The sequence below is a fragment of the Trematomus bernacchii genome, unplaced genomic scaffold (genome assembly GCF_902827165.1).
Source record: "Trematomus bernacchii unplaced genomic scaffold, fTreBer1.1, whole genome shotgun sequence".
NCBI lineage: Eukaryota > Metazoa > Chordata > Actinopteri > Perciformes > Nototheniidae > Trematomus > Trematomus bernacchii.
The window spans coordinates 7385992-7398592 of NW_022987313.1; the positions used below are offsets into that span (position 1 = coordinate 7385992).

At 40.0% G+C, this 12601-nt stretch overlaps 1 protein-coding gene across 2 annotated transcripts in view; it reads left to right on the forward strand.

Moving 5' to 3' along the window:
- Positions 1 to 12601, forward strand: part of bahd1 (bromo adjacent homology domain containing 1) — a 30538-nt gene that overhangs the window by 912 nt on the left and 17025 nt on the right. The window contains exon 1 of one of the 2 annotated variants that reach the window (XM_034117876.1): positions 11833 to 11932. The exons of the other annotated variant lie outside the window; for it this stretch is intronic. The gene's annotated coding sequence lies outside the window, so the exon portion shown is untranslated. Of the gene's footprint in view, positions 1 to 11832; positions 11933 to 12601 lie in introns of those variants that run through there. 2 annotated transcript variants of the gene reach the window in all.

Here is a 12601-nt window from a genome sequence, read left to right on the forward strand (position 1 = left end):
ATAAGTACATTTATTGTTTCACTTAAGTACAACTTTGACATACTTGTACTTTACTGACATTTTATGCTACTTAATGTGTCTCCTTCATTACTAGTTTGTTCATTAAATGTAGCCTATTACACATAATTAACCCCGAAAAGTACAGCATATAGGTTAAATGAGCTTCTCGTCAACGGTACAACATTAACATCTCCATATTATGTCAATGGATGCCATCTTATTAATATTGCAATGATATAACAAATTATTGTAATAAACTCTTATTAAAGGAAACATAAGAAACTGGAGCAAACTGTTTGATTTACAGCCTTTAGTAGTGAAAACAGGCGATTTGACCATACTGTGACTTTTTGAGAAGATGTATAGAACAGGTGAACAATTATCATTTGGATCTCAGGTCCACACATGCCACATAATTTCATCAGAAACAAAACAACACAGAAATGTCTAAAAGTTACAAAACTACAGACACTGCATCCAAAAAGTGTAATGCATTTCCTGAAGTCATGTGACTATGTGTGTACTCTACACACGAGCTGTTGCAGTTTATGACACAGTTTATTATGTTTTATGTGGCTGTGGGAAGTATTCAACGCAGTGACCACAGTGGAAAAGAGCCTGTGAGTTGACAACCAGTAAATCGTTTATTTCGTTTTTTTTAATTGTGTCTAAATGAACCTTTTTGTCTCTCAGATTGTGGGTATGTGTTTGAAGGAGCCATCAAGCTCATTTTATGTAAAGATGGATGGACGTTTAATTTTTTCGACCTGGCTGGCCAGAGGATAAAATTACTAGGAAGTAGTAAGCCCTGGAAACGCTCATTCATTTCAACTACTTTAGACTTATCAAGAGTTAGTAATTGGAGGTGGTTTTGGGGGAATTACTCTCCGCTAATAAATGATTGTTTCTTCGTAAGGATTTGTAATAGATTGTACCAACAGTGCTGTCATTCCTTTTTGTAAAGGGTAAGTCTAGAAAGCGAATAAAGATTCAAGATGTTTCACATTCAGTCAATTAGTAGTAGGATTTCACCAAATCAGCCAGCTCTGATCTATTACCTCAGCAGTTATCCAATGATACTCTTACACATGTACTATATACTTATATTTTCCTTTATCTTGGTCTGTTTTGACTCTGATGAAGACACAGTACTGTTCAAATATTAATCTATAAATCAATCAGTGTTCTCCAGTTCCTTTCCCCCTTCCCTGCAAGATTTAGCTGCATGCTCTTATAAAGGAGTATTTTCCCTATATGGTGTTCGTACTTTTACTCAGGAAAATAGTCTAAATACTTCTTCCACCACAGTTGGATGGACAAAACAAGCTATTTGAAGACTTTAGCTTGGCCTCCAGGGAGATGTTATTGCCTTCTTCTTTTTACTTCCTCTGACATTCTATAGCTTTTCATAATTTAGTATTTAATCAAGAAAATAATGAGGGGATTACTCTCTAATGAAAAAGAAGTTGTGTGAGTTTGCCTTAGCACTGTTTGGATGAAGAAGAAAAAACATCCAGCTTGTGGAGAGCCCATCACCTCCCGCTGTAAGAGGCAGTTGGGAGTACATGCTGTGACATGACATCAGGGTTATAGTTCACGATGTACAAGCTGCCTGGTGAGTTCTTCAGTGTAATTGTGTTTGTAAAGCCTCGTGTGGACAGAGAAGCCTGACAATGGAGCTTCAGTCCTGGAGCTTGTGGTAGATTTTGTCTAGTCAGTTCTCCGCAGCCTACTTTGACAGGCTTGTCATAGCAGCTTGTTGAATAGAGGTGCAGCCCAGACGTGAACCATAAAGCTGGATATCAATCCTGGACATAATCCCATTATTTCTGAAGAAGTGTAATGTTGTGAGGAGTAGGAGGAGGAGGAGGAGGAGGAGGAGGAGAGCATGCCTCCTGTCACCCAAACGTGTCCTCCTTGCTGTCCAAAAGAAGACGAATACTTCCTGCTCAGATACAGGCCACATGTGTTCAGAAGACTATAATTGATAATATAAGCATTAGCATCTATTTGTAAACATATTCTCGTTCTTCATGTTGTTGTGTGGTTCTCTGTGTAAAGCAAATCCATTGAAATCTATTTTAGGAAGTGAAAACATCATTCCACCCAGTATGAATGCCTTTATTGTTCATGAGGTTGCGTTGGAAAAGTACACTAACACACACATCCCTTTTTCCAAAACACTTGTCATGGTCACACTGGTGTGCTCCACACAGGGACGTTAAATATTATCTAACAGGAACTCTTTTTGGATGGCATCAAGTACAAGCTAACTTGCATGTGCTTTTTTAAAACTAAAGTAACTTTTTAACTTGCTGCTGTCCATGGCTGATACTTCCTCTATTTGTCAGCAGCTTCAGCTGTTTGTCATTAGATTAGACTTGCATTTCCATGTGGCATCTGCAGTGGGGAAAGTAACTAAGTACATTTACTCAGTTATTGTACTTAAGTACGATTTTTAAGTACTTTACTTACTTCTTTACCTTTTAATGTTATTTTATACTTCTGTCTCTGAAGAAAGTATTGTACTTTTAACCCAATACCAACATTTTCCAGCTCTAGTTACTTAGATTGCTTGGATACCTAGTTTTAGATTATTAATACAAAATATACATCAACTAATAAATGATGATGTCATTTCATAGATTACGACCCATCAGAAGATTTGGAATGCATGGCTTTTACTGTAGTATTTTTCCTGGTTTAACTACTTTTACTCAGATATAAAATCTGAATACTACCCTAAGCCTCCCACTGCTGGGCTGTAAATCATTTGGACATTTGGTTATTTTATATGCAGATAATCTAAAATGTCTAAGCCGATGGTATTAACCTTATAAAGATAAGTCAACACATGATGAAAAGATGTGGTTGAAGAGTGTGCCTAGTCTGTTTTAGTCATTTTTAGGGAGAACTCATGTTTATTACAAATTGGGTCTTACTTTTCTAATTATGGCTATCATTCCTTTTGGTAAATTAACATTGCACTCCCCAAGCTATTGGCTAAAATCATTGCCGGATGAACCTGCTAAGGGGCCCCGAGGCAACAAGCGGACTTCTGGGCCCCACATTCATGTAGAGATATTCAGCGTACAAGCACAACACTGAAATAATACCTCTGGCTCCGTGCAGGAGGTTCAAGCAGCCTAAAAAGGAGACCTACAGACACTACAAAAAGCTCTTCCTTGTAATTGTATTGTTTGAATTCAGAGTTATTTTTCTCCTTAAATATACCCTTTTCTTTATATTTTGCTTCTTAGAGTTCAGCTCACTTTTGAGACCAAGCATACTGTCTGCCCTTGAATGTCTTATGACTAGGTTTTATTTTTTGTAATAATAATACACCTTTTAAATACACATATTCATGAAATTGACCCCTAACCAGTCGAACCCCAGTGCTTTCACACCAAATTGCGCAAAGATCTGGAACAGCATCATATATGTCCGATATTCCCTGTATTCTGGTTTTGTCTGAAATGTGGGAATATGGCATCGTTTCTAAAAAGAAAACAGGGCAAGACATGCCAACGATCAGACTAAACAACCCCCCTCCCCCAAACACCAGTTGGATGACACAAACTGTCCATTAAGAACACGCTTCACAGTTTATAGACCGACTTCCTGAGTAAACTTTGACCAACTGCTCTTACTTTGTTGTGCGTGCAAAAACATTTCCTGCTATTTCAGATTATCACCGTAATTTCGACGCACTCTATTTCAGTTTTACCTCTGAATAACACAGTTTAGATAAACTGTTGCCCTCATTACCTCCTGTCTCTGAGTTGTTGTGGCAAAGTGCTTCCAGATTTCAGCAGTGATTTTGCATTACGACAATGTTATACTAAACCTGAATTATGCTTCGTGGCTAACATATAATTTACAGAAATATACATTGAATAATGCTTCTGATTTTCTCAGTTAATTCCTTTACTTTTCAGTTGCTTTAATATTTCTTTGGTTTGAATCCTCAGTCTCCAAAGCCATACTGTAGCCTGTGCTCCTCCTAAAGCCATTAGCCAGGCCCTCTCCCGCTCTCCCGCTCTCCCCCTCTCCCCCTCTCCCTCTCTCCCTGTCTCGCACTCTCTCTTCTTCCCCTGACTCACCCTGGCAAAATGCCCGAGACACAGCTGTGAAAATTACAGGTCTGTTTCATGGAAACACAGAAGAAGAGGGGGCAGGGTTGGTGGGGAGGGAGGCCGAAACCGAGCAGAGACCCAGCGTCAGCTGTTGGCCGGCCCACAGCTGCAGTGGATGTGGAGCTTTCAGGGCCGGGGTCTAGCTCGCTCCTCACACACACTGGGATTGTTTGCATGGCCTGGGAGCATGTGTGTGTGTGTGTGTGTGTGTGTGTGTGTGTGTGTGTGTGTGTGTGTGTGTGTGTGTATGGAAGGGGGAATATTAAACCCTTTTTGGCTGAGGCCGAACAGAACAGAAGCCCTCACTGTGACGGACAAACGTCAGGCTGGTTCAGTGAAAAGCACATGGCACCGAGCGGCCTTCAGTCTGGCAGATGCTAAAAGCATGACTGAGGCCCTGGCAGGTGGGCAGGCGGGCGGCCGCCCCCTCGCGCTCTTTCCTCCGCTGGGTTAAAAATCCTCCTCTATCAGAGAGTCATTGTTCAGGGTGATGATGACAATCTCTCTCTGTCTCCATTCTTCGTGCTATCTCAATCCATCACTCTCTTGTCTTTAGCCTCCCCGTCTCAGTCGCGGTCTCTCACACATTCTCTTAATTCTTCCTCCTCCTCTGTTCTTGCTTTGCTCTTTCAGAAAGTCCATGTCAAACTGTGTGTTTCTGAAGAGCTGTCAGGCAAAGAAAAGCAGGGTGAATGTGAAAAATGGCCTCTCTGATTTCTCCTCAGTTTGACTTTTCTCCTCCTCGGTGAGATGTGAGGTGTGAGATTCCCTCTCCACTTTTCCCCACGCCTCTCAGGCGCTTTGCTTCGATCTTTTTGAATTCAGTCTTCATCACTACGTCTCTCTCTCTATCTAGAGTTGCTTTTTTTTCTCTTCTCCCTCTTTGCCAGTCAGGCTGTCTGGCATCTTGCCCCAGCTCTTTGAAGAGGAACAGTAGAAGCAGATAATTACACTTCCTGTCCTGTATCTGCTCTGTAGTGCTGAACTGTCATCTTTACATCTGTAGGCTTACAGGCTGGAGAACTAACAGCTTACTACCTGTTCTGTTGTGTAGCACAGACATGGTTTCCAGCAGTTTTACACGATTGCGTGAAAACTCCGAATTCAGACTCTTACCTACTTTTGCATCATCATTGTCTCAGATTTTCCAAGCTTAAAAATGATTTCTGCGCTATGTCAAGTTTAATCTATACATGGATGCCACGAGCACTAGAAATCCTTGAAAGTTCCTCAAGGTTTTTTTTAGCAGACATGGGTCTTTGAAAAAGTGTAGTGCTAATTTAATAATATTTGTTCCTTTAAAAAAAAAAAAAATCTGTTTTCCTGTATAGCTTGCTACTTCTCATTATAAATATTCTCTGTGTTGTTACAGTAAATAACCTTGATCCGTGTCTTAAACTAAGCCCTTTTGTGTCCTTCAGTGAGGGAATTTGGCATGGAAAGTCCCTGTATTTGATGATAAGAGGGTGTGTGAACCCTATCTATGCCTACTTTTCATCTAACAGACAACATTTTCCAGTATTGGCTAACTTGTACCAGAAAGGATCAGTTTCATTATTTAAATGTGTCAAAATTCCCTGTTTAAACCCACACACAATATCTACAAATGAAAACAAACAGTCGTGTACCACATACCAGCCATGCAGATCACAGATACCTATCGTACACACAAACATATTCTTTAAACAACCTTGGTCCACAGGCACAGTATTCAGGCAGTTGTATGTCAGGTTGCTGCAGTGGTTGGCAGAGATAAGGCCACCTGAACGACTTCACTTGATTACGTGCATGCTGTATGACTCATCGCATTGAAAACATGTTTCTCTCTGTCAGATTGCTGTACACCTCTACTCCTGCTCTGTGGGTAAACTGACAGTAAACATCTCGCCTCTCATTCATAGGCACTGGCAGGACATTTTCAACAGCTGTTTCTGCACAAGTTTCTTGGCGCTTTTCTGACTGAATACTCAAAGGTGGTTTATGGATTTGTATGTTGATAACATGCCTTAACACATGGTTGCTGTGTGTTATAACAGTTAGTCACAGAAAATAGATATTATATACATATAACTTTAAATCCTCTCCAGAGCTCGAAACTCATGCTGTTCAGACCACTTTTAGCCATTATAGCTGCTAATGTGTTACACATACACGCTTTTTTTTTTGCAGAAATAAGCAGTTTGTCACTTAAAGCAAATTCTCCACTCACAAAATGTCCATTTGTATATTAATCACTCGACCCGTGTAACCTTTTAGTTCTTGAAAAATTCCACATGCTCATCTGTGAAGGAAGAAAGAAAAAACTGAAAGATATTGATGAATGGATGTTAATGGGGGCCACATTTGTAAAGTGATTATTTTTGGGTGCAAAGTAGGCGAGCTGTGGACAACACATTGACATATCGCAATTTTTAAAGATGATACAGTAAACGTCTTTGCATGTTGGGTTGTAAGTTGCTTACAACAGTTACAGAGAAACATCAGCATTCACTTCCGCTTTGCTCTCTACCAACTCCAGAGGGAATGATCTGACTCCATAGCATCTAAATGCTTTTCTGTGTTCACAAGCTTGCCGGCAACTTTGTCTCGCTGCCATTTGGTGCCGGGCTGGTAATGTACCGAGGGCTTTTAAAGAATGAAAACAATTGCCTGCTGCCCAAATGAATATCCAAGCAGTAATGTGCTTGTTACACCATCTTTAGAAATCTCAGAGAAACATTCTATTGAATTAAATGTTTGTCTACAAAGGTTGACTTTTGACCCTTGTTTCTTTAATATAAAGAACCTTTCAGTCCAAAAACACACTATAGCTCTTTATATATGTTCAAACTTTTTGTTCCCAGACGCTCTGACAGCTGGAGGGCGGCTGGCCTGCAGCTGAATCTGAGCTCTGACTTTTCAGGCAGGGGCAAGCGGAGAAAGGGGATCAATAAAGTATTAAAGTGTTATTTCACTCTCCCCGATGCTATCTCTCCACCTCTAGAATGAAAAATTCATCATCTTCAGTAAATATCTCCTAAGGTGAGAGTGTCTGTGGCCAGAAAAAAGTTCAGTCTGGATATCTGAGGTGAAAATGGTCTGGGACACACAAAGACAACACAAAAGGATCATGAAACTCTTAAAAAATACGATCAGTTTCATATGACTTTTCTCTCTCAAGGACAGCGAGGTGTATGCTTCCCTGACATGAGAGGTTCAATCAGTCCCAACCTCAGTCCTGTCGAGGCAAGGAACCAGTGTCGTAAGAGCAGCTCTTTGCCTGCTTGTGAAAGAGACATCATATTTAAATATTTAGTGTTGATCGATCTATAAGAGTTGCAGTAACTGTTCTGACAACATATTTTATTGTATTGATTACTTTCCACACATTTTGCCTCCCACAATGTTGATTTTTCATGGTAATTGATCTTTTTATGCCTCTGAGCTTGCAAATGCTGTTGCTGGAGGAAATATGTTTTCTTCATCCCTTTCCATTGAATGTGATATTTCAGCAACGTCTGGAAGGAATTTATTCAAATTTGGCACAGAAGTCCACAAGAACTCAAAGATGAATTCCTTAGTTTTTGGTGTTCAACGGTCAAGGTCATTGTGACCTTACAAAACTTTACAAAAAAATGCACAATATCACAATATTTCACACAGATATCTAATCAGAATCAGAAACGGGTTTATTACTAGGTAGCTTGACACGTACGAGGAATTTGACTTGGTGTCGTGGTGCATAAAAAAACACAGATAGAGAACTATTTTAAGAACACTATAATAACATAAAAAAATAAGAAAAAATATAGTAAAATAAAGCAGTATTTACATTGAAATAGAATGGAATGATATATAAAATATGTGCAGTAAAAAAACAGATATATAACATTGTGTGCATTATTGTAATGCATAGAGTCTGCGTTGTGGATGAGGTAAAGGGTCAGTGGGGGGGCCGGGCCTTGTTAATGAGGCCGGTAGCGAAGGGGAAGAAACTGTTCAGGTGGCGAGAGGTTATAGGTGTGATATTTAATATCCAAAAGGTCAAAGGTCATCTGCAACATTATAGTGTTCAGCAAAAAGTATTTTTAGCCTTTATTCGATGCCATTACGTAGAAACTGAAGGGTAAATTGGGTCCATATTTCACATTTGGTCACATACTGAGTTGGAGACACTAGTCTTGGGTGCAACCCTTGAATCTGTGATGATTGTATAGGAGTTTTCTGCTGCCATTTTGAAGATGTGTCTAAGGCATCAACATTTTAGAAATTGTAGCCTCTTTGCAGCTACACTCGAATTTGAAGCAATGTTTACTATCATGGATACACATTTCCATTTCAGCAGAACAAGTTTTATATGCCAACGTCTGTGTTTGAAAAGTGGAGCCTGTGCAAAAGTGCCTTTTTAACTTTGAACAAATGACTCTACTTCTCTCTTGATTTATTACATTAGTAAACATTGTCATGAGTTTATATTTTCAGGTGCTGGATCCAAGTGTTCTTTGATACAGCATGATGTTCATTTAGTAAATGATGGTTGCATTTTGATTAAAATAGACAAGATAAAGCAGGGTATGCATTGCAATGTGGCTCCCTTCTGATACGCAGGTCACTGTTGTGTGGTAAAGGTGATGTCTGTGTTTTTGTAACAGCACTTTAACCCTTTCAAAGTGTGTTTTCAGTTCATGAAAGTTAATTGTGACATTTTGGTTGCCTAAAAATGTTTTAGTCAGTGTTAGTTTGTACTAACAGTAGCTCCAGCTACTCGCGTCACTTATGGCTCCAAAAACCAAAGTGGCGACGGCCAGATGTCAAACTCGAGACTTAAAAACCTTAGTCCACAAACCACTTAGTGACATTATGGTGACTGCGTCCACTTCTTATACACAATCTATTTCAGTTCTAGTCTGATTATCACCAAATGCATGGATACCAGACTATAAATAAAGGTGGATGAACTTTCTGTCATTGGAAAATGATAAAAAGTCTTATGGAAGTGTAAAAGTGTATTTTAGGTTTTGTAAGGGCGATGGTGGCTAAGTCCATAGGGACTTGGTTTGGTAACCGGAAGGTCATCGGTTCAAGTCCCAGAAAGACCAAGGTGTCCCTGAGCAAGGCACCGTTCCCTACACTGCTCCCCGGGCGCCCTAAATAATGGCAGCCCACTGCTCCTAACACTAGGATGGGTCAAATGCAGAGACAGGGCGGCAGTGGCTCAGTCTTGGGTCCGAAGTGTCGCCGGTTCGAGTCCCGATCGGAACCAAAAACATACAGAGTGTGGCTGGTAGCTGGTGCCAGTTCACCTCCTGGGCGAGGTGGAGGCACTAAACCCCTCACAGAGTGAAAACTGAAATTCCCTCTAGGGTGATAAACAAAGGTACATCATCATCTTCTTCTTCTTCTTTTTCAATAAAGTATTGAAAGACCATGTTATACCAAAGGGAAATGTGCCTTTGAAGAAGTCTTTAAAGAAGCTATAATAAATGTTTTGATGGTAATAAAAGATCAAATGACTGAATCTGTGTAATGTGAAAGGAGTCGCTCCGAGCCATGAACCTACAATTTAATTATCACTCTTACGCTCTTTGGAAATTCAAAGCCTCTTCTTTGAGATTTTAACTGTGTACTTTAGCAGTCATTTAGATGTCAGAAGCGTTATGTCTGTATCATCATCAGCAGTAGTGAGTGAGTGCTTCCTGCTTGTAGGAAGCGTCCCGGCCGTGTCGTGCGTCTCTCTGCAGTGTGTTGCAGTTTGTTTATTGCAGTGCAGGTCAGCTCTCAGCAGTCTATACTCCCTCAGCTTCCCCCGGTGCTCACGCCTCATTAACTCAACACACTCAGCTTGTTTACAGCTGTTAATTACACACTGCAAAGCTGATATTGATGAGGACAATCAGCATTTATCCCAATTAAGCCCGATTCTGACTACATGCTAACTTGATAGCATAGTGGCTTTCCAATCAGTTGGTTGTTAAGAGACTTAACCTGTGTTTGATGTAGGTATTGAAGTGTTCCTGTAATTGAACATCCACTGAGTGAGCTCAGCAGCTGAGTTATCATCATTGACAGTATGTGTATTGTGTGTGTTTCGCACTGTAATTGGCCAGTGTGTGTTTTCTCAAGAAGTAGGGTAATAAATGACGAGCAGCGTCTGATCACTCATCATTACTGGAATCCACGTATCATTAAGAGCAGAGGATACAGTAAATTAGACTAATTAAGAGGGATACATGCTCTATTCCTGCTCTCGTTAATCTGACAGGAATAACATTAGTGGAATACTCCTTTAGGGATTTATATTATGAATGTAATATTCGTTAGAGAGCTGATCTTAATGAGGTTTATGTTGATAGGGACTACATGTGTGCTTTACACAAATAAAGATCTAACATTAGTAATCCTTTTATCATATAGTGTTAATCATAGGGCTCTAGTTGATGATTGTTTTCATTATTGACTGATGTAAAAATGATTAATAGATCAAAAAATGCCCACCAATACTTCTCAGAGCCTAAGAAGACCTCTTCAAATGTCTTATATTTGTAACTTTAGTCAACCAAAACCCAACAATAATAAGTTTAATACGATAGAAGACAAGAACACATTTATTTCCTCAGATTTGTGTTGCTGAGACTAGTCAAAGTGAGTCTTTATGCTTACATTTTTTTTATCTGCTGACTTAGTTATATAGATTTATCTTACTATAGATTTATAGTATGAATGTAATAGGCTCCTCATTATAGTTGATCGTTTATGTTTGTGTTATAATACAGGGCTGGGTGTGTTTCATAAGATTTGTCAATATCTTAGTTTTGATTAAATAGTGAGTTTAAAGTGATGTTGAATTATGACCTATAGTTTACCGTCTGTTTATTATCCGTATTGGCATTATAATCTCTAGTGAATTCCCTCAATTTAATCATATTCTTATTTTCCTTATTAAGAGAAGACGATAGTATAGTAAATGCGCCTAATTAAGAAAAGGCAATCACTGGAATACTCCCATGGGGATTTACTGTATATTATGGATGTAGCTCATCAGTGATCTTAGTGGTGCTTATGTTGCTGGTACTTGGCATTACGTTATAGTAACATTTTTTTTTTTATAGGCTATAATCATATTTTATAGTCGTCCAAACTTCTACAGTAACCTATTTCTCTATTGCCTTTTTAAACATTAACTGCTGAGTTACAGTCATGTTTAGCACTACAGCAGCGCTAAAGGAACTACTTTGTAGTCAGCTGTCAGCATAATTACTCATTTTTCCTCAATTTCTACTTATTTTTCTTCGTTTTTATCCAATTTTAGTGGCAAACCTCCCTGTTTTTTAGATGATTACTCCTGGCTGACCTTATTTTTAAGAAGTAATGTTGATTTTGGTGGAAGTTTGGTCATTTCCAGTGGAATGATTTTGCTATTGACACTAAAGCTATTTAATCAAATGATAGGACATGTTGCAGAGAAAATGTATCTTTTTAGGGGTAACAAAAAAATCCGTAAAGTGGGGGGGGGTAACATCTCCCCAGTGAGGATTTGCGACACAGTTTAGTCCCTGCAGGAATATTACAGCCACATGAGCGTTAAAGAGGGATGTCCCGGTGCAACGGCGAATGTGAAAGCAGGCAGCGCATGAATATTATCTCCAGCATGCCACTTCGGAAGTAGGTCACCGCTCACCGATTTGTTCACCATGTCTCCAGCTACTGTGGGCTTGTTTGGTCCTCGGATCGCTCCCCAGGTCGACAGCCCGACCGGGTAGAAACTGAGCATCAGAAACAGGACGGAGAGATCTTCATTTCCCGACGGGACACGCAAGGTAACGATGAATCGCGGCTGTAATTCCCGTCACAGTTGGAGATGATTGGATCGCCTGCTTCTAACAACTCGGCTGTAACACGAGCTCCTGATGATATTGATATTAACTAGCAGCGCCTCTAACCCCAGATTGATCGAGGATGTTCGGATGTTTTAGACTCGTTTCCTCGCTGTGGAGCTTTTTCCACTTCTCCTATCACAGCCTGCACTCCTGCTACGGCATGCTGTCAGATTAACACCGTCCTCCACCATGGCCAACTACGAGCTCCAGTATGCGAGTCTGCTGCTTTTTTTTCTTTCACAGCCCGATTACAATTTATAATGTTGCGCTTAATTGCATTTTGATGGTTAATATAGTGCAGATCCGTGATTGGAGATGCGTGTGTTTGTAACTGCTGGCGTTTTGAACCTGCATGGAGGTGTTGGAGGATGGTTAGTGTTTGTGGAGGATTGCTGAACTGCTGATTTGCTCCAGGAAAGTGGACTTGCAGGGATATCACTATCTGAAGCAGTACCCCAGCTTAGATTCCTGAGAGCTCCTGCCTCAGGGATTTATTTCTTCTTCCTCTAATGATGATGATAGCTCTACACCATGTCCCTCCTCTGAATGAGTCTGTGTGACAGCTCTGCCACCTCCTCCCCTGTCTTCAGATACACATTAAACTGTAGG